Source organism: Lissotriton vulgaris, chromosome 3_2 (assembly GCF_964263255.1).
Source record: "Lissotriton vulgaris chromosome 3_2, aLisVul1.2, whole genome shotgun sequence".
Classification (NCBI taxonomy): Eukaryota; Metazoa; Chordata; class Amphibia; order Caudata; family Salamandridae; genus Lissotriton; species Lissotriton vulgaris.
In genome coordinates this window covers 233,442,449-233,466,326 of record NC_141690.1, presented here as the reverse complement: position 1 = coordinate 233,466,326, position 23,878 = coordinate 233,442,449, and the positions used below count along the sequence as shown (strand labels likewise).

At 46.2% G+C, this 23,878-nt stretch overlaps 1 pseudogene; it reads right to left on the bottom strand.

The window, feature by feature from the left end:
* Positions 1-935: 935 nt before the first annotated feature.
* Positions 936-23,878, bottom strand: part of LOC147725579 (uncharacterized) — a 30,735-nt pseudogene continuing 7,792 nt past the window's right edge.

Sequence of the window (23,878 nt, the reverse complement as noted above, 5' to 3'; positions counted from 1 at the left end):
GCTGATCAAGTTGGCCGTTCCCCTCACGGCAGGTTAGGCAGTGATAGAATATCCCCAGAGCGCTTCGGCGCTCCCTGCTAATGAAGCGCCTCCTGGCGCGTGTCCGTCGTCACACCCGCTGCGTCCACCCCCGGGGCAGCTGGGTGATGTAGTTCCCCAGCTGCTGCTGCACCGGGTGGATGGCGGTGGATGGCGGTGTGAGCGCTGGCCGTTTCCCTCACGGCGCGGTTGTGGAACAAAGCAGGGGTGAGTTTGCTGATCAAGTTGGCCGTTCCCCTCACGGCAGGTTAGGCAGTGATAGAATATCTCCAAAAGTTGGTAATAGGAGATAGCGATGTTAGCGACTGTTTTCAGTCGCTAACACCTTGGCACGCCCACTTTGCATGTCATTAGTGATAAATATCACTGATATGCAAAGTGGGGCCCAAGATGGTCGCTATCTCCTACTAGCTGTCGCTAACTGGTGTTAGCGACAGCTAGGTAATAGGGAGATAATTTTATCTCCGCTTTCTTGGCTTTTAAAGCCAAAAAAGCGGAGATAAACCTCCTTGATAATATGCCCCTTAGTTCAATCAGGGAAAGCAGGAACATGTCAGTATCACTAGGATTTCAGTAGAAAACCCCTAAAAGGGAAACTAGCATTTAGCTTTAAACTCTCAAGAATAGGATAAGTACAGAGCGATCTGCTCTAAATAATAAAGTGTGAACATCCATTATATCCACAGAACATTTGAGAATTCCACATCATCGACTCCAGTAGTTTTCCATCTTCTCACAGTATAAATTGGCAATTACACTTTATTTTTCTAATCCTTGGGTTTAAACATCAGGACGACCTCGGATGTCTCCCTGCTCCTGATATGACATGAATAGGATTCTTCTCTTAGTTTGTTAGAGTCTCTCATTCCTGCCAAAAGTTCTCCGCCCGGACCTAACTATCTCTGACACACAATATACCGTTCACTCGCTATGAGATCATGTGAACGCACCTGCAAAAGACAGAACATTGCAGTGTAAACAACTTTTACCTTGAAGGTTAAACATTAAATGCAAATGCTTAAGGGCTATGGTTAAGCTAACATAGTAAGACAGTGTACATTTTGAATACATGATTATGTATGCACCGATGATTACAGAATGAATGCAAAATATTGAAGGTGTGCTTTAGTATACAATAAATTAAATTTCAGTAAAAGCAGTATAACTCAAAGTACCCAGGTATCAGTGTGAACGAGAACTACAATTTATAACATTATAATGAAGACATTAGGGCACATGCTTACATGTATCCCGAATTTCTTCTGTGAATGCACTCCAGCAGTATTGTTGGAGCTTCACTTTAAATTAATAAGGTTAAGGCACAAGGAAATATATATATATTGTGCTAATGCATGCAAATATTGCACATTGGTGACTGTTAGACCTGGCATCATTGGCTTGAGTCTCCCTTCCATTTTTGACAGATTGCCTCCTCTATTTTGATATATTTTTGCTGGTTATATGCTTTGGGGATTGTGCCACTGCTATTCAGTGCCACAGTGCAAGTGCTCCCTTTGTTAAATGCATGTGCTACTTGGTGATTCCATGATTGGGTTATTTGATTTACCTGTCAGCCCCTAGTACAGTGCACCATGCGTGCCCAGGGCTTGTAAATCAAATGCTGCTGGTGGGCTTGCAGCACTGGTTTTGCCACCCATAGAAGCAGCTTGTAAAGTGTGTTTTAGGCCTGCCATTGCAAGGCCTGTGTGTAGTCTAGTACTACCATGTCGATTTGGCAAGTGCACCAACTTGCCAGTCCCTAAACCTTCCCTTTGCTTCACATTAAACACCCCTATGGTAGGCCCAAGGGCAGGGTGTAAGGTAGGACATGCTCTGATGTGTGTAGCATGTGCTAATATGGAATTACATCCATTTTAGTTTTTCACTATTGCAAGGCTACCTGTTCTCCATATGCTAGAATGGGCAGTTAGATTATTACACTCTTATAATCCTAACTGACTCAGAGAACATGGTAAAAATTCGAATTTAATATGCCTGAACTCTGTATGTTAAAAACAATATTTTAGTAACGTTGGTTTTAACATTCTGTATTTGAAAATACCACTTTTAGAAAGTAGGTATTTTCTTGCCTAACTGTCCAGACCTGCCTCTGCTAGGTTGTGTATTCCTTGTCTGGGTTTGTGAGTGACAGGGCTGGGGTATTCCAGGAGATCTGCATCTAGATGGGAGGGATGAGTTGCACCTTGGACCTGAATAGGGCTGGGCCTTCCCTCTACAATGCTGGCTCCACCTCCTGTGGCTTGTCTGATGTCTCTGTCCTGCACTGTGAAAGGAGAGAAGGAATCTTGTTAACAAAGTGCTCCAGAGCTGTGCCTTCCCTCCCCTGTGCAGGCTCCTCCTCCTGTGGGGCGTCGGATGTCTCTGCCCTGCACAGTGAAAAGAAGGAAGGAGTCATGTAAACAAAGTGCTCAGGAACTGGTTTGGACTAGGCAGGGGCCTCTCTGCCTTCAAAGAACAAAGTATTTTAAGGTATAAATATTGGGACCCTGATACCAAGAAATTAGATTACTTCTGGAACAAGAAACCTTTTGCCAAGGAGAAGAACCAAGGAAGCTGCAGAAGTTTTGCTGCCCCTCTGCCAGTGTGCTGTTTGCTGGGTTGCCCTGCAGTGGTTGCTTCATTGCCAAGGAAAGGAGAAGGAACTTTTAAGGACTTTCATCATTTACATTATATTCTCCAAGGGCTTGAACTGTGCTTGCCTCCTGCTGAAGTCTCAGGGACAGAAGACTTCGTCTCCAGTTCCCCTCTGAATTTCCTTGCTGGGAATTCTCAACTCCAGACATTTGTGTGTCGCTGAGAGCTAGAAGCGCAACGCACTGAGAGGAATCATGTCGCCGCCGCAGCTGAGATCGTTGCATCTCCCTGGATGCGTGTGTTTATCAAAGCTGCCTGCTGTCGCATCACCAGAGAAGAGTGATGCTATCGAGAGAGTCACCATCGCATCACCGGAGAAGCGTGTCGCAGGGCCTGTCACGGCTCCAAAGGACAGAGTCGTCACAAGGCTGCCAAGGCGTCTACGCATCGTCATCGCAACGTCATCGCATCGCTGCGTCAAGGGCACCATCTTCTCGCATAGCAATCCGGATCACATCATCGCATCCAGGCGCCATCTTACACCCGCAACGGGCCCGCAGGCCGAGAATCTACGCATCACCTCTGCACCAGTAAGGACCACAACGCATCCCCTACTCTCCGCAAGGATTGAGGCACGACACATCATCTCCCCATGAGCTTTTTTTTTACTTTGCGTTACGCATCCAGGTACTTGTTAAGAACTTTGTCTTATTGATCATCAACTTGAACTGAGCAACATTTTATCATCTTTAAGCAATCTTAAGTGTAGTATTGTAGATTTTTGTCATTTGTGGTCTTGTATTAAGTCTATATAAAGAATACTTATTTTTATAAAAACCTGTGTTGTGTCCATCTGTAGTGTTTTCACTGTATTACTGTGTATATTCACAAATGTTTAACACACTGCCTTCGAAATAAGCCTGTCTGCTCATGCCAAGCTACCAAGGGGGTGAGCATGGGTTATTAAGGAGTGTAATCCCCTTATCCTGACTTAGAAGTAAGGGTCCCTATTTGGACAAAGGTGAATACCATTGCCAACTAGAGACCCCCAGATCTAACAGTGAATTATAGGGATGGAGCTTAAATTGTGCGTCTCCCCATGCATCATGCAATATTATAAGAATGGTTTCTCTGCATGCAGTTTTACTGCTTGTGATATGTCACCCGGATTTGCCTGCAGAAAAATGCATGTGGAGAATGTTGTAATCAAGGTCAGCAGTGTTAAAGCATGAGGTCATTCTACTCCACCTGACTGGTAATTGGTGCCTTAGGGTCCTGGACATACACTGGCTGTGAGCATTTTCCTCTGTGATGACTTATATACATTTTGAGGTCGCGATTGAGTGCAGCTGTCTGCAAAGCCGACTGGTTTCACTATGTAGAGTGTGCATTAGGTCAGCTCCCTTCAGCCATTGGCTTGTTTAGGTCACTCCTTTGCTTTCGGACTTTGTCCGTCGTGTCTTTGATCCTCCCAGAGGAATATACTTTTCTCACCTCAAAGTGTTGGCTATTCGATGCATCATTTCTCCATGGAAGTGGTTCTGTTGCAAAGCATGAGGCACTAGTTTACAACTGTAACATTATGCTTGTTGTCACATTGAAATGTATGCACATGGACATCACATTGTTTTTTGACTTATCATGTCTGTAGTAAGCAGAACAGTATGTGAGAATATATAGAGAAGTGTGGCTCAATGGTTAGAGCGGCAGACCCTGTTGCAGTAGTCTGGCTGGGACCAGGGTTCAATTCCCGCCTTGGCGGGTCTCGAGCTAAATTTCCTCGGACATGATAATTCTCGCCACGGTGCCTATTCTGATCATGAGCACCACTCTGCACCTCTGGGCAATAGCTTGCTTAATCTCTACAACGCTGAGGATGCCTGGCTTCACCTTGGGGGTGCCCAGGAGTGGGCTCCTCACAGGGAAAGGCCAGGAAGGGTTCCTCTGTGATATTCGTACAAGCGCCGAGATGCCTCCGGATAGTCGTGCGCTATATAAGTGCGTAATTATCATTATATCAGCAGTTATTTTGAGACAAAGACCTATCAATGCCAATGGCCACTTGAACGGTACAACGGAGGTATAGCTCGTTTTACTAACTCATACTTGCTCTGAAGAAGTCCCACATCATATCAATATAGAACACATGGGCAACGTGTTGTTAGAGGAATGCTGTTGAAGGCAACATTGAAATGAATGTTTGTACATGATGAAAGTATAGTATTTACACATAATGACACTGAACTAAGGATCAAGTTTATATTGGACGGTTTCACAAGAGTGCCATCCATGGTGATTAAAGCATGTTTATTCTTTCAGTTTTTCTGCATGAAATGAATTTGTTGATCTCTACAGCTAAGTTGTTTTTGCGCATGCAGCACACACTTTTGAGATACTGGGGAAGAGGGTGAGTAGCACCAACCACTGACACCAGGTTTGTGTCAAAAAGGCCATTTTATCAAAAAAGATGCACATCACAAAAACTTTGCCTTACAAAACTACAAACCACACTACACAAAGTTGTTCGCCTATGTTAAGTTACCCCCACCACTACTAAACCCCCCACACAATTTAATCCTGTGATTGCCTACTTGCTCCACAGCTGATCAACTACAACTGAGACCTTTAAATTCCCCTACTTCTTTGCTACAACAATTAACCTCTAATTAACTAAACTTCCTAAAGAACCTTTAACTTACTGGCTCGTTGGAGCATGAGCTTGTCTACCCATTCCCTTTCAGCCTGAATTTCCGCTGCCAATAATAAACTTCGGTAAACCATGGCAACTTCTCGGCCAACTGTATTTGCACCTGCTTTAAAGCAACAACCATACATGCAGATCCCCCTTTGCACACCGATTCCAGACAAAGCCTGCCCAACGACAACAGCTGCAACATAAATAAACCACTCCAAACCCCTAGCGGACAGGACTGGAGGGCGAGGAAAAAAGGTAGTAGGTACCAGCCACATGTCACCCAGACAAAATTGTGGCTGGTTACCCTAAAATGTCCACATATATACCACTGAACTACGACTGTAGCCCAAAAAAAACTCACACCTAAGCAGTCGTCAGACTGATCCATCTTCTACGATGCACTCGGGGGTAGACCTCCTTGGGGTCAGCTGCCCTCCATTGGGGATGGCATTTTCAGCGTGGATATTTTAAACCACTAGCTGCATTTCTAATTGGTCATTGGGTCTACAGCTTATACATTAATTCAGAACTTGACACAATTTAGTGTATGCAGGGGTGGAGCTATCAATAGTGCAGTAGGTACTGTCAGCCACTGCCCGTATGGGGCGTGCCACCGGGCATTGACTTGGTACGGGGAAGGGCAGGTTGGGGGGGTTGTAAAAAGCGGCAAAAGGACGATTTCAGGTAAGTAACGAAAAAAAAAAAATTCTTGCGCTCGCTGCATCGCATTTGGTGATGCAATTCGTGCAACGATAATCGTTTTTTTTCCCCTTACTTACCTGAAATCGTCTGTTTGTAGCTTTTTACAACCCCCCACACTGCCCCTCCCCCGCCCCACGTCACCCCCCGGTGGCACACACTATACAGGCCGTGGCTGGATACAGTTGCACTCGGGGAAAAGGATTGACTGGTCCAGTACACCCCAGTTTTGGCTGTATTTTAATACCAAACCGGAAGGCAGAAGGGCCCGTTAATAAGCTTGCATTTGCCCTTGTGTCACCTTTTCTATGGTACAGGCTGTAGGAGAAGGTCAGAAACACTTAGGGCCACATGTATCAAGCATTTTTGTGTTCGCAAACAGGCAGATTCGGCCTGTTTGCGAATCCAAAAAATGCTTTTCACATGTGTCATACCCTATTTTGCAAATCGGTAATTTGTTAACGAATCGCAAAATGGGTTTGCCATTCGCTATTTGGAAGGGGCATGTTTAGGGGGTCCCTTCCAAATAGCAAATCCTAATGGCGTGTATAAATGTTTTGTGACTGTGAATGCGGTCGCACAACATTCACACTTTACAACTTTCTTCAAGTAGGTGGTAACCCATTTGCAAATGGGACAAGTTCCTCAATGGACCCCTTCCCCCTGGGGAATGGCAGCAAAATCTTTTTTTCAGAGCAGGCAATGGTTCAACGGACCACTGCCTGCTCTTAGAAAATAAACAGAAAACGTTTCTTTTTTTTTTAAACACAATCCGTTTTTCTTTAAGGAAAATGGGCTGCATTTAAAGAAAAATATTGCTTTATTTAAAAGCAATCATGGACATGGTGATCTGCTGACCCCACTATTACTGTCATTTTAGCGATTCCTAGGGGCCCCAAATTGCGGCCTACCTCATTAATATTAATGAGGTAGGTTGATTAGTGACCCCCTAGGAATCGCTAAATGAAACTCTTGTGGCCAGAAGAATCAAGAATTGCATTTGCAATTCTTTAAATAGTGAATTTTACCAATTCGCCATTTAAGAAAAGCAAAATGCAATATATGTAGGATTTGCAAAAAAAAACGTGAGTCCTACACATTCCTTAACCGCATCGCTGCGGCGGCTTTTCCCGCTGTGCGCGGCATTTTTAAAAATCCCGCGTAACGTGACAAAGCCAGCTCGTCATCCGCGCAGCGCAGGTAACGCCCATGACGAGCTGGCTTTGTCATTAGCGTCGAAGGGGTTAATAGCAAATCGCAAATTGCGATTCGTTATTAAGGAATACCTTCCCATTCATTCCTATGGGCCTAGAGACCCATAGGAATAAATAGGATTGAATTCACAATTTGCTGGTACCAAATCGGTATTTGCAAATTGCGCATGCAATTTCAAGGGTGCCAAAAGGACACCCTGTTGCGCCCCTGAAATATGCATCTGTGCATGTGGCACACGTGCACTACATGCCACTCAGAAAAATGCCAAAAAGTGAATTTTTAAAGGAATTTGCAAATTACCACAAACTAGAAGTTGGTGGTAATTTGCGATTCCTTAACCCCTTCCATGCTGATGACGGAGCGGTTTCGTCATCAGCATCGGTTGAGCTGTGCTGATGACGGAACCATTCCGTCATGACTCCGCCCGCGCAAGGCGGAGTCAGCACAGGCGGGGAATACGCCCCGCACGCAAGGGGTTAAAGCAAGGTCGGACTTTTTTATTATTTCCCGCATTGCATTTAAGAAATTGTGATTCCCTAAATGCATTCGCAATTTAGGAAATCGCAAAAAAGTGCAATTACCTATATTGCGACAGCAAAACGTTAGAATTGGTCCTAGAGCGATAGCAATGTCCAGCGTTATCGGACGCCATCACTGACCTAGATAGGGGGCCATATCCCGATACTCTTCGGGGTCCACTCACAGGTGCCTATAGCGTACAGTCGGAAACAGGGAGCAGCACCTGATGGCTACATGTATCACATTTGGAAATAGCGATTACCTAATTGCAATTTTCTGAGAATCGCAATTAGGTAATCGCTATTTCCAAGGCATGAAACTCAATGGGCCACATATATATCAAGCCTGCATTTAAATTAATGTTCTCTTTATTTTTTATTTTTTACATATTTGGTATATGCTCTTTGAAAGATGCCCTGCGTGGGCCAGGACAGCAGCTGGCTTGGCACATGTACCGATAAGAACCATCGAGGTGTGTAGGCCTTTGTCGTCACGTGCCGTGCGCGTGCACGCCCAATGACTGCCTCGTGCCCCGCAGAGGCCTCTGGCGGCGGGCGGTCTTTTTCTCGCTGCATGCAGGACAGCTCTCTGTATTGTGCACAGACACAGCAGCATGGAGCTCTGCAATCTATACGGCCTATACAACTGTGGACATGATGGGTTGGACTGACGTGTTGCGCTGCAGGGGGCGTCTGTTTGAGTAGCTGCGGACCCCCTGCTGTTCACGGTGCGCCCCGCGGTGCACTCTGCTGACTCAGAGGGGACCGGAAGGAAGTGCTTTCGTACACCACCTGCTGTTACCATTTAGCACATTTTCCAAAGCCACGTGTCCCTAGTGGAGCACTAGACAGTAAGGCAGATAAATATTATTGATAATAATACATTTATATTCAGTTGTCTGTTTTCTCGCCTGACCTACAATGACATTTAGTCCTGATTACTCAGCAGCTGGAACAACGTACACACAGTGCATCCAACTCCTACGGTACCTTTGTTATGCCAATGCAGCTGGCCTGCACGTAATGTACACGACTGGGCCTTTTTAGCTTCATATTTAATGAATATAATGTCAGGGGCGCTGCATACAAGTTTTGCAGAGGCGTTGTTGCTGCTGACTGGTTCTCACAGGGGCCAGTGACCTTTGGTAGCCTGTTCCACTTATTCCAGCCGGTGCTATTCAGAAATGAGCAGCAAAGGATGAACTAAGTGAAGCCGGATGGCAAAGGTCACTAGAGTGGGTTATAAAGAGGTCAAGTGCCGAAGTGCCTCTGCTGATTCTCACTGTGACCGTGATAAAATTAAATCAATCAATCAAGTTTTGTGTAATGCCAAGGGGCGTGAGTGGTTCAGTTATGCAAGCTAGTGGAGGATGTGGATGGCACCAGTGGTAGAAGTTGGCACTGGCATTTAAAAAAATACTATCCTAACTGATGCCATAAATAAGATTATTCAACTATATTTTCAGGTTTGTGGTGTATTTTCCAAAATCTACATAATTTATGAAAGTCATCTTAATAGCTACAACCAAGGCGAAGACAAAAAACATGAATCAAGCTACACAGCTGCTTAATTGGCATAAAGGCTATACATTTTTCAATGCAATGTATTACTTATGATGCTAAAAACACACACTGGAGTTCCGAAAAGTTCGAGGACATGGCCACCGCCAAGTGGGTATTCTAAAAATACTAAAAACACTTATGACATAATTACAGAACATTTTATTATATAAAGATACGATTTTCGATGGCTGACGAGTTCTTTTTTACTGTGGAGAAATCATTGACTTAGTTGTCAGTCCTGACACCTCTTGCATGGTATTCCCCGGGAGGGACTTTTTGCTTTCATTACCCTGTTATTGCCGAACCTGGTTTAGTTGCTACTAGGACTCTGTGCACTTCACCCCCGATAACCAGTGAATACGGGCTTGTGCTTTCTTCCTTACACATGGTTAAATTGGTATTGGCATTCCCTGAAGCTGACCAGCACCAACTGGACCAGCCTGAGTCCTGCTGCTGGCCTCTGCTGGAGCTTGTCTTCATCTGCACAATGTGCCCCTTCCAGGTCCTGGACCCTTGATTGCCTTCAGAGTGACTCCTCCAACCTGCAAACCGGGCCAGACTGGGAATCGAAACCGGCCTTGGCAAAGTGCTCCCCGCTTGGGGAGAGGGGAGATGCAGCCTAGCTGTTTGCGAGGGCTGGTTTCGTCCGATTTTGTTACAGGGGGCCGATATTACCACCCCTGGTAATAAAAATGGCTCCCCAGGGGACCAAAACCAGGCCCCACCCTGGCGGCCGACCGGGGAAACGCCTGGTGCCCACTACGGCCAGTCCGGCCCTGCCTGCAAACTGAAAAAACTGAGGGGGATATTCTCAAGAACATGTGATAATTACCACACATCTAGCTTAACGCAACTCTTCACATCTCAGTCTATCACAGGAAAATAACGCTGTGTTAATGTTCTATTCTCAACACGGCGGTACCATGCGATAGGCTCACGATAACGCGTCAAATGTCCGTGATAAAGTCGACGCAACGCCGAAAAAATGTGTAACACAAACGCAAAAAAAGTTGCGATGAGGCCAATCACGATACAAAAATCTGCGAAAAACAGCGACAGGCCTGCAATTCACACACGTCAGGCGGGAAAAATCACTATAAAAGTAGAAAAAAAACATACAAACAAAAGCCAAACAACAGCGAAGCACAATAAATGTTGCCTGGGCAAGTATAGAGGACAACCAGAACCCCACAAGCCCCCCGGAGGACCAGCTTGGGACCACGGGTCAGGGAAGGGCAAGGACAAGAAGAGTAGGAAGAAGCGGTTTAGTCCGCAGGCAAACAGGACCCTGATAACAGAGGTGGTAGAACACCAACTACTGTTCGTCACCTCCACTGTGTCATTGGCAACAAAAAACGGAATATGGCAGTCCATCGTGGACAAGGTGAATGCAGTCGGAGTGCTGAAGAGGGCAATGGAAGAGGTCAAGAAGCGTTGGAATGATATGAAGCGCAAAACCAAGCAAAAACTCGCCAACAACTGGAAGGCAGCAATGCAGACTGGAGGTGGGAGTCCTGCGCCACAGGAGGAGCTGGTCGAGATGGAGGAAATGGTATCCACAGTCATCAGTGGGGAGACCGTGGCAGGAGTTGGGGGACCGGACACTGCTCAACATGACCGGACACAACTGCACCGGGGTGAGTAATGACCAGGGACTGGGGGGACGGGGCAGATGGGCACAATGGCACACATGCACAATTAAGTAGGGCATATCCGCAGTCAAACCATACACCAGACCCCCAACTCCCACCAAGAGACCAATGTACCCAAGTATGCAACATCTCAGCACTGTATAAGCACAGAAGTCAAAGGCACACCGCATGTAAGGGAGAAGGGGCAGCAAAATCAGAGCTGCAGCACACACACACATAACATGCAGAGCACATCAACATTGACATCGATGTGGTACAAACCGCAACACGTCCACAACAGAACACAGGACACACAACAGGTGCCGCATGTGTGTAGAAACTGGCCAATCACATTTGGCATTGCACTGAAATGTGAATTGATAATGTACAAGTACTAACACACATCTTTGATGTTGTTGAAATGTCCACTGTCCCACATCAAATAGGCAACTCCTTGCAAACAGCCACAATGTACACAGTCAGGCAGTCTGTATGTAAACATGTACAATGCAACAAAATACATGTGAACACAATGTTAAACTGCATCTCTCCATCACATTGCAGAGGAACATCCAACACCTCTGGAAGAGCAGCCTGAACCTCTCTTCTCTGATGACCAAGAGGACCACCACTCCTTCAACTCCAACGCCTCCAACAGCTCGTGGAGAGCCTCCGCAGCCCACTTCCAGGAGCAGGGCAGCCCAGCTGCTATGAGGCGACCCCACCCCCTGCACAGAACACACAACAGGCAGCACCCACCACCAAGGCTGCCTCCCAGGACCCCCTTGAAGAACACATGGCCTTCTAACGCCGTGTATTGGGGTGCCAGGAGAATCTGGCTGAACATGTACGGGTGGGGTTCGACCGCATGGCATACGTGGGTGTCTAAGTCCTATCAGGGATCACTTACTGTCCCTAATGGACACCCACAGTCCGCTCCATGCTCTCCAATGGACCATGGCTGACATTGCTGGAGTCCTGATTCAGAGACATGAACAACTGTCCAGTCAGAGTGGCTCTAGCGATGTCACACGGGAGTTGGAACACATGCGGAGGTTAATGGAGACCATGGAGCGGACGCAGGCGGAAAGAGCAGCTGCCACGGCTGTACACCAGCGAGAGGTAGCTGGGTTCCTCAGTGACCTCAAGACCATCCTCATGGCATTGCTGCCACAAGGCCTGATGCAGATGAATGCCGCTGCTACCACTCCATCCACATCTCTGCCCCCTGAAGTGTTAGTGCCACACAGTGCAGCAGACATTCCACCTCCGGCCCCTGACGTATCACTGCCACACAGTGCTGTAGACAGAATACCACCACCCACACGTGAGGCACGTGAAACAGCAGTGGGCGAAGATGCAGATGGACCTGCCTTCGTGGTACGAAGGATGCAGTAGCATTCATCTCCGCCATATGGCCGGTTTCTGCTAGGTTCTGCCCTCTGCATCATCATCTTTCACTGTGCCCTGATACACTCTGTGACACTCACCTTGGACCTCGACATGGACTGCCATATTCTGTTTGATCGCCAATGACACAGCAATCAGACTGTGGACTGAACTCTTCCGCTTCCTTTGGTCTTGTCATTCCCCGAAGGGCTCTGGCTGGCCCTCCACAGACCAACATTGTAAAGTGGGGTTTGCTTGTCCTGTACTGCTCCAGCTGCAACACTCCACTGAATGTGCATTAAACATTCATAATCACACCGATGTGTCATGTCTATGATCATTCAAGTGTGGAAGTATGGATGAATGTAGGGTCATTGATTCCCCCTTACGTCCATGTTGCTCATGTCATGGGACTTGAGTCAAAGAGTGACACATTGCCAAACGCAGTATGGGTGGCGCCGACACAACAACAGGGACACATGCATTAGTTACTTCCTTGTCCAGCCCAGTACAGAACCACACCCAGAGCCCCAGAGCAATTGTTCATACCCTTATGCTGGACCGGCATACGCCAGGCCAGCCTACTCCAAGATTTCTTACCTTATATGATAAAGCTGAGAGACTACACTAAGACAGGATCAGAGAATCTTACAAAAAGGCATTTTCTGTGGATATAAATTGGTCTGATCACAGTAGGTCCCTATGCATATGAGGATACCCATCAGTCACTCGGAACCGCCCTTCACCATTTGAGACTCCTCATGGTCCTCACTCCTTGAGATCTGTGTCATGGGTGAAGACTAGATGGAATGTCTGCCATGCACAGAAACTCAATGGGGGGCCCTAGTGATGTTAACTTAGTATCTCAACTAGTGAGTGACTGAATTGCAGTGTATGTGAGAGTGAAAAGTGTATTAAAAATGAGTGAGTGAATAATAGTCCTTTATTATTTTGCTCAATCCTCCAATACTAAAAACAAAGCAGCAAAAGAGCAGTTTACAAAAAATGACTACTCAATTTGTATATAGGTCAACATGTTTCAGCAATTTAGGTGGACCAAATAGTCCTTGCTTTCATCAGGACCAAAGTGTAGGTGCTACTGCAAATAATGTGGCAAAATAAAACAAATAATAATGGAAAAAAGAACGTGGGCTCCTGATATCCTAGGTGTCTGTTTCTTTCCTGCGGATAGGACAGTTTCTGTCACTATTCTGCAGGAGAAATGAGCCTCACCTCACCTGGCAGCGGCTCAGGGAGAGGAAGCACCGCTCTATCCGTCTGTACTTCACGCCACAGCATGGTCCAATAACTGCGAGTGGCACTTTTTGCTTCTTGGTGCTTTGTTTACCCAAACTTTAAAAATGCATTACTCCGGGTCTACTTAATGGATTCTTTTTGTCATTTTAATTATTAATATTTAGTGTATTTTCTTTGAATAGTTTACGATTTTTCTTGTGTTCTGTTTTTATTCCATCACTGTTTGAGTGCTACATGAATACTTTACTCATTGCCTCTAACTTTAGCTTGAGCACATTTGTGCCAAGTCACAAGACGGTTAGGGACAGGTTTATTTAGTGACTTTTGTGGTTCACCCTGACAAGAAATGCATTTATTATTTGAATTGGGCTCTCACCCCTCTCAATAATAACCTGGTTTATTACGGTAGTGATTAAAGGATGTCAACCATTAAGATACTGTACCTATGATCTGGCTTCAGTGGCACACCGCAACTCATGAATGTAGATGTTTCAGAAATCTCCATGGTACCCATGCCACATTGATTGGTAGCCTGGTCTAGCCTATGGCTTTAGTGTTGCAGGAAGTAATTGGGGACACATTGCTCAGCCCGGCACATTTCGAAAGAGTTAAAAATGCGAAGAGGATAATTTCTGAAACAGACACGGTATAGTAGGACTAAGAGTAATGAATACTATTATTAAATAGCTAGTATTTTCCCACCACGTCTTCGATCCTCTTCACAGTGATTACTTCTTAAGAACAATAAAACAACAACAGATTTCATCTTAAAGAAACACTCTACACTAAGGGGCATATTTACAAGAACGAATGCATCTGCATCGATGCGTCAGATTTCTTGCGCCTGCCCCAAATACCCCAACTTTGCCATGGATGCACTTTATTTACTATACAGTGCTCCATGGTGCAAGGATTCACTGATGCAACAAAAATTGTGACATATCTTTAGGCGCTAAAGTGACGCATCGCTCGAATTGGTCGTAAGACTGACGCAACTCCAGCAATGGATCAGAACACAGAGGTGAGTGCAATGCTAAAACCGCTACGTCAATCCTTACGCCTGGTTTGAGAGGGCGTACAGATTTTGACGCTGTCAGGCCGTAGAGTGATGCAGTGAAAAGTTGTAAACAATGTCAGTTATATGTGGCTTTTAATGTGGGAGTGCCTACCCCGCATACATTATACCTGGCGCAGATATAGTGTGACCCAGGCCTCTACTAACTGGCGCATTGGGCCTAATGCCTCGGTTTGTAATTAAGGAGCAGTGTGGAGCACTGATTGCATCACAGCTGCGTAAAAATAAAATTACGCTGCAGCAGTGCTAGCTCCCTGTAAATATGCCCCTAATTATTGATGCATACCCAATGGTTAAAATAAATTAACAAGGACGTTTACGACAGGATGGAACTAAGCATGTCAACACCAAAGTTCCACCCATCATTCTCCAAACTTTGCAAGTTATAAGGAGCTAAGAAGGTGTGAGGGAAAGCCCTTATAGCAGCCTCTACAATTAGAATCCCTGGAGCCTCTGCCCATGATGCAACAAGACTTCTATTTAATCTTCCCTGAATCCAACCAGTAGAGGAATATCAGCCAAACAATATGTCAAGGCATCAGCAGATCGAAAACACCTGCTAATTGCGAAAGAAACCTCATGCTCAAAAGATCTGCTTGAATGTTCTCCGAATCCCACATTTGAACAGCCTTCAAAGAGAATAGATGATATTCTTCCCAATGAGCCAGATGTCATACCAGAATACAAAAGGTAATACTATATGTATCCCCAATAGGTTTGTACAAGTTATCCAACCTTAGTAAGACATGTTGATTCAAAATATGAGATTGAAAGAACATTATATCTTGTAGAACTGCTGGCAATTCTAATTTGTAATTGTAAGAGTGTTGAGTTTCCATAGGTGACCGGCGATCCTATGTTGACATGTGCTCCAGGGTACCTCCAAACCAAGATAACTGACATCTGTTGTACAGAACTTTGGAGGACTTGAATGCAGGGGAAGATCCTTCAGAAGATTCCTTTAATCCAGCCACCAAAGGAGGGATAACATGCTTCTAGGGACACTTGGACCAGGGCTTCCTAGTCTTGAGATGTTGGGAGTGGGACCTAAAAGTACAAATATACTTCAACAAGGGTTGAGTGTGAATGCCATGAAGCCATTTGCGGCGGTGCTTTCGTGCACATTCTTGCCAGTATTTGATGCAGCTTTAATAGTGAGGTCAACAGCTATTGGATCTTCAATGACCTGTCTTCTGGAAAGAAATCTATGTTTCTACCTATCCTGAAAGTGATGCTTCTTAATTTGGTCTATTGATGAAGGAGGATCACATTAGCTTCAAGGGGCACACGTATCAAAGAGTTGCATCGCCCGTACACCGCGCAAGGAGGCAGAAGGGCGACACACCTACTAAATCAGATTTATTAAGCCATGCAAGGACACCTTGCAGGGCCCTGCAGGGCTTGAGAAATCTAGAGTAACGCAATCCAGCACAGCTGTGTTGCATTACTGTGCCCCAGGGAGGCGTTCCATGGGTGGAGCGTGGGTGTTCCCACACATCCACCCATGGACTTTGGCACATTCTCAGACTTACCATTACTGGTAGACCTGGGAATGCGTCAAAATGCTGCGCCTCCCCAGGTGTGGCGCAACGAGGAGAAATATCCTTATTTCTCCTTGTTCTTTCCTCTTTCTATGTGTGCTGTATTATGCAGCACACATAGAAAGAGGGAAATGCCTCTGAGTATTAAATTTGTGCAGGAAGATGTCCCTTCCAAAACATCCCTGCCTGCACACGGCCACCCTTGCACTACGACCCAAGGGTGCCTGCGTTGGTGCTAGGCAGCACAATGGGCATCAGGGCAAGTAAAGAACAGGAATGCATCGTATAACGTTAAATACGGCGCACTCCTGACATTTCGCTTCAAGAACTGCATGCAGCAAGGTGGCTTGCTGCACTGCGTGAAATATTGACAAATATGCCCCTCCATGCACTATCAAGCAAGGCAATAACTTTAACCCCTTCGATGCTTGTGACGGAACCATTCCGTCATGCCTCACGGTTGAGCTGTGCGGATGACGGAATGGTTCCGTCACGACCACACCCGCAAATGGAATGTTCAGCACCGGGAGAGAATCGCCGCCGCAAGCAAGGTGTTAACAAGGTTATTAAAACTGAGAACTGGTACTGAAGCAGACATTTTTAGAGTGTATATCTGTTTTACAATATCAACCTTTTAACTTAGTTTTCTTCGGTACTTTCCACTAGATGATGCCTGGTGAGGACTGTGCAAACTACACACAAACAGTAAGAGCGAGTGCTAAAACAAGCCCTATTATACTTGTATACATATTATTCACTTTTTTATAGATAGATTTAAATCCAGCGGCGGCTCCTCCGCTATGGCGGAGGGGCGTCACCTACCTGCCCGCTCCCTCAAAACAGCAGGAAAGGAAAAATAAAACAATAATAAAAACGTTTTATTATCATTTTATGTTTTCTTTCCTGGCCGAGTCTTTGGTGGCGGGGCCAGGCGGATGACAGTCACTGGAGGGGGAGTGACATATATATTTTTATTGTGTACAGTTAATTAAAACCATTACAATTTTGTGTTAAAATCATCAAATTATCAGATTATCAAAAATTCTTTTTATTTACAAGTAGAGATCATTTATTCTTATCGTACAAACACTTTAACCTAGATCATTGACTCCCACATCAGCATTAGTCATCTACCAATTGTATGTAAGTTACCTGTATATGGGTTAACATCCGATTTGAACCATCCTCAATTTTGTAGCTAAAATTGTGTGCAAAAATACAAATGAAACTGGATATTACAGATCCTCTGTTTCATGGCTGAAATCATGAGCTAAAGTGCAATATAAACTATATTCAAGATGGCACTAGATATTAATGGTCTTCAGATTTCATTGCTGTAGTCTTGTGCAAAAATATAAATATGCATATGTCCTTAATACATTGCTAAAATCGTGTGCAAAATGCAATTGTAAACTGGGTATTATAGATCCTCAATTTCCTTGCCACGTTCATGTGCAAAAACGCAATATGAACTGTAAACAGGTTGGATTCTAGATGTTAATAATCCTCAATTTCATGGCTAAAATCATGTGCAAAAATACAAGTGTACGTGTCACTGTGATAATGATTCAACAACAACAAGGGACCCCAATATTAGTCAGAAGGGACCTCGGGGAGCATACTTTTATCAAACAACATTGGCCCCAAACATCGGAAAATTTCAGTACACAATGAAATATAGACAGAGTCAATCTATATTTTAGAAAGGCATGTCCAGCCGGACAGTGGTCTTTCAGAGTTTTTACTCAAATACAATGAAAAGCCTTATGGTTTTAAGCCTCTAAATGCCGAGGAGCCTTAAAAGATAGAGGCTAATTCCTTGGGTAGCGGAAATGAACAATTCACGTTTACCCACAATCGGCTTTTCATTGTATTTGTCCTGATGATGGACCCTGTGATTTACTAAGGGTCCGAAACGCCATCGACCTTATAAGCACTGAAATCAACTGTGATTACTATAGGATGTGAAGTGCTTAGTTGTGATACTCTGTACAACTGTATTGATGATAGAGTTACTTGTTTTGCCTTATAAAGCCCTTCTTTGCTTTGTATATCAACCCTATGTACCTGCTCTGTTAGTACTGGACACAGGCTTGTGGTCCACACTGGCTGATTGTTGGAAGGTACTGCGTGTGATTTAAATACATGAAATTTGAGTAAGAACTCTGAAAGACCACTGTCCGGCTGGACATGCCTTTCTAAAATATAGATTGACTCTGTCTATATTTCATTGTGTGCTGAAATTTTCCGATGTTTGGGACCAATGTTGTTTGATAAAAACGGTGATAATGATGGTATCTAAAACCGGCTTAGCACTAATGGCACGCAGACATATAGTATGGCGTATGATATGATTATTAGTGTCTGAGTAATGTACACATCACTATATCTAAAAACCTTAAAACGTGCGGGGGAGTGGTATGCACTGGTATCAGTGCGCATGAGGGTGTGGCCAGCTGTCTCAGGACGGCCAAACCAAGATCCGCACCGAAGCTGTCTCCAACCCAAGCTGCATTGCCAAGTTGGAGATAGCAGGCACAGGCTCCCAGTCTCACTGGGAGCACACAATTAGGGTGCTTTGCCAATCCTGACGCTGCTCTCATGCATGAGAGCAGCATCGAGATTGGCCCCAGGGAGTCTGGCAGCCTGTGCCTGGAGTGAACTGGAGCAGAAGAGCGCAATGTGGCTGACTTCAAGTAAGTTATTATTTTATTTTTTGTATTTTATTTGTTGTCCGTCGTCCCCCTGACCCCTTCATTTCCCCCCCACCCGACCCGCCACTCTTCAATGGCAACAGCCGCTACTGTGTAAGTCATGTGCAAATACCACCTGCAAGTGATAGATCAACCATCCCTCCCTCTGTGTGGCGGTGACCTCTCACTACTGGTGCAAAGATGCGAATGTCGGTGGCTCACACATTGCAACTCTGTCAACGAGGGCTTCAATACACTTGACGAGTGGAACAATACAGTTTATGCTAGAGTACTCTGTACACAGACCCTCTTAGATGTACTCCTATCCTCCTACTCTGTTTATTAACAACAATTGCTCTGTTTTAGTTTGATTTTGATAATTACCCCTTATTGTCAAGATGCCACTTACCAGTCACATGCTCATCTTGGAATTGTCCACTGAATTTGACTATCATCTATTGGTAATCTGCACCTATAAACCCTTAATTGTTTTTAAATATCCGGCATCCGCATCTTAGACATGTTAACGTAAATCTGTCCAACTGCACACTCCTCTTTTGAAAGGGACTTCTAATGTTGTTAAACTTTCTCAGAAAATCTTGGTTTATCACTGTATACATTTAATGAAATGTATATAACTTTTTTCTCTGTTCACATGCCCATTACGGGTCTTGTCCTCTCTTTCCCCTTCATACTCGGGCCTCCTTGCTATTGCTCTTTCCCCTTTTCACCTTACCCCTCTCTCCTGCCCCCCGGGGTAATGTGTCATTTCCTCTCCCCATAACCAAGCGCCCAGTCTAGTGCTCGGTCTGGTTGGTGGTTTGATTTCCCCCAGCATGCCTTGCTCGCCTGCAGCCGAGCCAACACCCACATTGGCAGAGCGACGGCTTGCCCATAAGCACTCATCCTCCTGTTTGAGGCTTCACCAATGACATAGAGAGACACAGTAAGAACCCTTGTCGCATCCTGATTGAGTTCATAGCCGTATTCCCGCAACACTCCCATTGACTTTCTCTTCCTTTTTTTTAGCGTCTCAACTTCATGTTGATTGATCTCCCGTTGTTAGTTGTATGATGCAACAATGCATGCCTAAACTTTATTGCAAAGGCATAATTGCTAAAGGGATATGCATGTTAAAGTGCACATCGAGCCCCCCCCCCAACCCCCCCCAACCTGCACGCTAACACCCGATACCCCAGCCCTGAAATTCACCACGCCCGAGCCCTTAAACTACCCCAATTCCCCACCCTGAGCCTTAAAACCTGGCCCCTACCCAAAAAACTACCCTATCCCCAAACCCTCTTTATGTATACATTGATTTCTCACTTATACCTTGTCCACCCCCGTGGTTACTCCTTGAGCTTGGAGTCCACTTAATTATCTTCCACTTTCCTCCCCCCCACAGGCTTTCAGAAAACAAATCAGGTATCTCTCCCTCAGCATTTTTATCCCTCTCCACCACCTGGTACCCTCTTCCTGAGTCCTTTTCTTCTTTTCCTCCTTTCAAAGAGCAATTGCAATTGAGATGTATAATACCATCCTGATGATGACCTAAAACAACACAGGTCGAAACACCATTGTTAGAAACGGGGTAGTGTGGTGAGGAGCGGGCAGGCTAAACCAGGAGCATTGTGTAAAGCATCTGCGCAGCACACACTCACAGGCGACACACTAGGCACAATACAAAAGAGACTACACACCAGGTTAGGCGAAAAACAGCATATGTATTATGCAGAACACGTTATCAGGCAATCACAGCTGTAAAGGCACTGTGCCAACTGACACCAGGTAGCAATATACAAGGGGAATTATTTATAGGGCAGGGCCAATCGGGCCACTGCCAGAACCATCACCTCGTACGAAGAATGAATGAGGGTCCATTAGTAATAATAAACGTAATCAGTCTGTACCTGTTGGGTAAAAGAAATGAACTTAGCATCATCACCTTATGTAGAACAGTAATTATAAACTAACCAGTGCCTACTGGTGAATAAAGGACCTCAGCACCATCCCCTTAGAAAAAGAAAATCACGTTAGCGTTAGGCATAAATCACCTTTGCGTGAGGCATAAACATAGGAACATAGCGGTGTCATCATTAGCATAAATTAGAGTAGGCCTAACATGTGCATGTGGCATCTCACATTAGGCAGTACAATAACCCTGATTGCATTAGGGGGAAAGAAGCCATTACGTATAACACATTAGCATAAATGCTCAGCCACTATGAACGGCTCTACGGTGCCCCAGGTCAGGTGGTAAGTGCAGTGGGGAACATGTTGGTGTGCTTGAGGTGGTCCCTGACTCCTGGTGTCTGCAATCTGGGCGGTGTTCTGTGGGAGGCAGTGTGGGTATGCCCCAGCAGGCCAGGCATGCTGTGATGTGTTCCTGGTTCTGTCACTGCCTGATTGACCTCTATGCTGCGCAGTGTTATCTTTGAAGGGTGACAAACATGATATGTGTAGTCTTGTGGCTGTTCTGGGTCAAGACAGATCACAGCTATCTTGTGGGTCTGTGCCTCACCTGCTTTCCATGATGGACTAATGCCATATTGTCCTGTCAGTCACATATGTTGTACTGTGCATGGCTGCTGACAGTTACCTGTGCCTTCCATCTGTATGAACGGCCAACTGTTCACTGACTTGCCCCCTCTTGTCTTCCATTATGGTGGGTCAAGCTGCACAATTGCAAGGCCATGTGGAGGGCCATAGCACGTGATGTACGGGCAGTGGGGGTGTGCAACAGGTGACACACACACACTGCCACAAGCGGTGGGACGACATCTGCAGGCTCAGCAAGAGTGTGGCAGAGATGACACTGGGGTTGATTGACCGGTCAGGCCTGCTTGCACGACGTACCATGACCCCTCTAATGCTACGTATCATAGCTGTGACACATCCTGACATGTCCGCATGGTTGAGAGGGGAGCAGCAGCCAACTAGCGGTGAGCACACTGAATGGGTTTGTGACTTGGGAGTGCATGCATGTATTGCTGGTCAGACACAGTAGTGACATCCATGGTGTATATGGTGTGCTGCCATTGCATGTTGGTGGCATTAGCCGAGTGAGAGTCAACATCCATGTCAGCTAGCTGGACATACCGGTTGCATTGTAGTGCAGGGGCCCAGGACATGCCATTCATGTCTGTGGTCACATGGCATCACATGTGTGGTGGTCTAAATGCACTTGCCCTGTTTGTTTCATGTACATGTGTCACAGGGCCCACTAATTCTTTGACATGAGGATGTCTGGGAGGGGTGGTTTATGTGCAGGATGGGTGCGACATGTTGTCCAGCAGTCAAGGAAGTTTGGATTTTGTAATTTGCAGTTAGTGAGCGTGGCACTTAGGTATACCTCTGATCTTTATCTTTCAGCTTTGGACGAAGGCACTGGCAGACAGACGACGGAGGGAAGTGGTGGCAATGCATCCGGATCAGAGACCACACAAACACAGTCTGAGATGGAAGAGAGCAGCCCCGTAGAGGGGGACAGGACTATCCCTGAGGACTCACATGTGTAGACACCATTGTCCTCATCTTCAGACAGCAGTGGGGAGTCAGCACTGTTGGTAGACACAGGGAGTGGACAATCTACACCTTCAATCGGTACACAGCACACTGGGCACACACTGCCATCAACTGCAAAAAGTACTGCTCGTGCTCGCCGGAGTAAGGGGAGCAGAGTGGCCTTCAGTGCAGGCACGGCTGCCCCTGCCCCTGTTACACAAACTGCCCTTAGTGCTGAGGCAGTTGATCTGTTGCGACAGCTGTGTGTAGGGCAAACAAACATGATAAATGCATTCCTGGACCACGATAGGAAGTTGGGGCAGGTGGTAGCATTCATGGAGGGGATGCATGGTGATGTTGCTGGTCTCCACAGGACAGTATAGTCCTTATCCAACACAGTGTCTGCAGCCATTCAACAATCACATGGACAAGGTTCTACTTCAGTTCCCCCATCCACACCACTTACTGTCTCAGGGGAGAGTGACACTTCTGAACATGCATCATTTTCTGGGTATTGCACTAGAAGCAGCCACAGGCAGCAAGGCAGGCAACGGAGGCCCCAGACACCATCCCCTGGGAAAGGGAAATCTTTCACAGAACACGACATCAGCTACCCTGGAGATGACACACAGGGGTGATGGGGGCACAGATTCACAGGACACACAGGCATCCCCCTCAAAAGGTACTAACAAGGGCAAGGCACATCTCATGGACAAGGCACAGACCAAGGACAGGGCATCTGCAAAGGACAGGACACCACCCATGGACACGGCTCCTCCCAAGGACAGGGCACCTCCCATGGACACGGCTCCTCCCAAGGACAGGGCACCTCCCAAGGACAGGGCACCTCCCAAGGACAGGGCACCTCCCAAGGACAGGGCACCTCCCAAGGACACGGCTCCTCCCAAGGACAGGGCACCTCCCACGGACACAGCTCCTCCCAAGGACAGGGCACCTCCCAGGGACAGGGCACCTCCCAAGGACAGGGCACCTCCCAAGGACAGGGCACCTCCCAAGGACAGGGCACCTTCAATGGACAGGGCACCTCCCAGGGACAGAGCACTGCCCACGGATAATGCACATTCCAAAGACAGGACACCTCCTAAGGCCAAGGCGTCTCCCATGGCCAAGGCTACTCCCAGGGAGCAGGCACCTCCCAGGGCCAAGGCGTCTCCCATGGACAGACATCCATCACCCATGCGTCCCCTGAAGCTGGTGTTGGTGAAGGAACGTAAACCACATGTGTCAGAGGTGAAGGACCCCATACCTCTACTCCCATCCACGCCCCGGTGAAGCAGAGGAAGGAGTATACTTGAATCCCCCATTACACATGATGCAGAGGGCAGAAGGCAGGGCCAAAGCAAGCGTCAAGCAGGTTCCAGCACGTCCCCAGAGAGCAGACCGCCACATGCACAAGATCCACCTTTGATGGGTGATGTTTCAGATGAGCCCGCACCACTTAAC